The 3,822-nt window shown below is 36.6% G+C and overlaps 1 non-coding gene across 1 annotated transcript; it reads left to right on the top strand.

Moving 5' to 3' along the window:
- The first annotated feature begins 3,189 nt into the window (after positions 1 to 3,189).
- Positions 3,190 to 3,295, top strand: LOC121208700 (small nucleolar RNA R71). The gene has a single exon (XR_005903831.1). It is a non-coding gene; the product is annotated as a small nucleolar RNA R71 (small nucleolar RNA).
- Positions 3,296 to 3,822: the final 527 nt, after the last annotated feature.

Below are 3,822 nucleotides of genomic sequence, written 5' to 3' on the forward strand. Positions count from 1 at the left end.
AGAATTTGGCTCTTGAGATTATGAAACATAAAGTGGACTCTACCACCACTCATCGAATACACGAATCTCTATCACACTACATGCAGACTCGTAGATTCAATCATATCCCGTAAGCTAAGCATATAGCTAATGCTTTCCAACACGCCACACTCGATGAATGGAGCTTGACTCATATTCCCTTATCTCTCCAACACTGTCTTTGGGCCTCAATACCCCATATTTCACAACATACATAGGTGAGTACTCACAATCCTATGGCATGCCAACTATAGCCAACGGTCTCATCACAAGGCCAGAATACCCATAATGTCATCAAATATTACTTATCGATTATCCGTACATATTCACCACGTAATCATATTATTGGCATATTATACACACTGTAACATGACATGAATATCATACCCTTATATTTACCATCACAACATGTTTATATTTCATCACATCATAATTCTCTTTATCATAATTCACAGACATATTTATCACATATTTATTCACAGTGGCATAATACCATCTCTAAATTCTTTAAACAATCCTCAAAATCATTCCCAAACATGGAAAAGTCATCCATAAAAACTTCAAGGAAATTCTCCACCTTGTTTGAAAATATAGCCATCATGTAATGTTGGAAAGTTGTTGGGCCATTACATAACCCGAACGACATCCGTCAAAATGAAAAAGTCTCATATGGATGGGTAAAGGTGGTCATCTCTTGGTCTTTTGGTGCTATGGAAATTATGTTGTAACTAGAATAACCATCTAGGAAACTATAAAAAAGCCTCACCAACTAATCTATCCAACACTTAATCAATGAACGACAAAGGGAAATTGTCCTTGTTACCTTATTAAGCTTCCGATAGTCCATACACACCCTCTATCCCGTAACGGTGTGAGTGGGTATGAGCTCATCATTATCGTTACTTACTACTTTGGCACCTCCTTTCTTGAGTACGCATTGCACAGGGCTCACCCACGAGCTCTCCAAAATGGGATAAATAATGTCGGCGCCAAGCCATTTAATAATCTACCTTTTGACAACTTTTTCATAATTGGATTTAGCCTTCTCTACTGTTTAATGGAATTGATTTGGCAATTTTCCAACAAAATCTTGTGCATACACAATGTTGGGCTAATTCCTTTTATATCAGCAAGGGTCCATCCCAATGCCTTTTTAAATCATTGTAACACTTCCAACAACCTGTTCTCTTGCTCAGGTGTTAACTTTGTAAAAGTTACAACTGAAAAAGTACTATTTTTCCCTAAGTATGCATATTTCAAATGTTGTGGTAGAGGCTTTAACTCCAGTACTGGTGATTCCTGTACAGAAGGTTTAGGAGGCTTAACGAATCTTCTGGATAAATCCAGGGTCTCAAATTTCTTCCCTGGCCAGTCTACTATCTGTTGAGCTTCCTAAATTCTCCAAGCTCTTCAAATCTTAATTCATCACCTTACTCCATCAAGTAATCTTCGCTGTTCGCACTACTATAGCAAAATATTTCAAATTCATATACTACTATTTCTATTACATCAATCGTGTGGCCTTCCTCATTTTCATCCGTACACTTCAACGAATTAAACTCATTAAAAGTGTCCTGTTGATTATTCACTCTCATAGTTAGCTCACCTTTCTGTACATCAATTAGAGTCTTACTAGTAGTAAGAAATGGTCTTCCAAGAATAGTTGAAACATCATGGTTAGCTTCACATTCTAAAATAAGAAAAGCTACGAGAAAGATAAATTTATCTACCCTTACAAAAAGTCTTCGATTTTACCTTCTGGATAGGCATAAGACCTGTCAGCTAATTGCAACATCAATATGATATGTCTTGCCTTCCCAATTCCTAGGTTACTGAAAATAGACATAGGAATTTGATTTATACTTGCCCCTAAATCACATAATGTCTTACCTGGATAGTGATTTCCAATTGAACATGGGATAGTGAAATGCCCTAGGTCTTTTAACTTTGGAGTTAACTTATTCATCGACATTTCTAAGCACCCTTCAGTGGGAGCAACAGTCTTAAATTCTCCCAATCTGCGTTTCTTTGACAATATGTCCTTTATGAATTTTACGTCGTTGGCCATTTGCTCTAACGTTTCGACTAGTGGTATGTTGATATGGAGTTGTTTCAAGACATCTAAAAATATTTTAAACTGAGCATCTTACCTAGAATTATGAAATCAGTGAGGAAATGGTAGAGGTGGTCGTCCTTCAATTTGCTGATATTGTTTTGCTGTGGCATTTTTGTTGGTAACCTGATTTGGTTCAACCATAGCATTCTTCTACTTACCCTTTTCAACTGTAGAATGTTTTACAGATGGCTCTAGGATCTTTACCTGGTCATATCTTGGGTCATCGTCCTCTGTCGCATAATTTTGAAAAACATCATCTATCTGAGTCCCACTTCTGAGAGTAATAGCCTTGCATTGCTCCTTGCCTTGTGTCCTCAAATTTTTTGTGTCGCTGGGTAATGCTCCCTGCGGTCTTGTGTTCAAAGCATTGATTATCTACCCCACTTGATTTTTAAGTGCTCAAAGGGATGTTGCCTGACTCTGGATAATAATATCAATCTTGGTCATATACTCCTTTAATAAAGCTTCCATAGAAGTAGATGATGATGCCTGACCATACTGATTATTGTGTCAGGGCATTAGTAGAACGTATCCTGGCGGTGCATTGTTGACATTCTGCCTTGTGACAGTATTGAATTTTCATGCACTTTGATTATTCTTACTAAAATTCAGATGTTGTCTCCACCCTGAATTGTAGGTATTGGAGTATGGATTATTGTTTTGATAAGAGTTCCCTATATAGTATACTGGTACTGGATTGGATGGACATTCATCAAACATGTGACTTTCACCATAATAAACACATGATGATTCAGCTGCTTTGATTTCCTGCACAATAGTTAAAGGTTTTGTGGTTTTAATTATATTAGCTAGAGAAGATACATGGGCCATCAATGAAGTGATTGCATTGAGTATGATGGTACCAGTAGCTCTCTTACCCATCCTAAATTGAGTACTCGGATACTGGTAATCGTTGCTGGTAATTTTTTTCCAATATTTCATATGCTTCATTGTATGTCTTATCCAACATAGTACCACCTGCTGAGGCATCAACTACCATTCATGTATGCGCATTTAGCCCATTGTAAAACATCTTCATTTGAGTCCAGTGCTAGAATCCATGCATCAGACATTTCCTAATTAACTCCTTAAATCTCTCCATGCTTCATATAGCGTTTCATCTTCAAATTGTCAAAAGGATGTAATATCATTTCTCAACTTGGCATTCATAGTGGGAGGATTATACCTTAACAAAAATCTCTGGAAAAGGTCATTCCATAGTGCCACTGTTCCCGATGGCAAAGCATTTAACCCTGCCTTGACACGATCTCTTAAGGAATACGGGAATAGCTTAAGTCTCAAGGTGTCTTCAGGAACACCCTGTTTTTGAATGAGTCACAAAATTCTATAAAAAAGTCTTAAATATAGTTGTGGGTCTTCAATGGGTAAACCACCAATTTCCCTACAACTTGTAACATTTAGAACATTACCAATTTCAACTCGAATTGTTGAGCTTGTGTAACAGCCCGTATTCAGTGAAATCGGAACAGTGGTTTCGATACCACAAATTCAAGTTTAAAAAATTTATGTTAAATTTTTTTTGATCTACATCATGATAATATTACCATATAAAAATTTTGTTAAGAAATTTTATCGATTACATGCTCAATTTGATAAAAAAGACTAAATCGTGTCAAGTACAAAAGTGGTGTTCTAATAGCTAAAGGTGTCTAAGAGCTATAGAACTT

The sequence above is a fragment of the Gossypium hirsutum genome, chromosome A10 (assembly GCF_007990345.1).
Source record: "Gossypium hirsutum isolate 1008001.06 chromosome A10, Gossypium_hirsutum_v2.1, whole genome shotgun sequence".
Classification (NCBI taxonomy): Eukaryota; Viridiplantae; Streptophyta; class Magnoliopsida; order Malvales; family Malvaceae; genus Gossypium; species Gossypium hirsutum.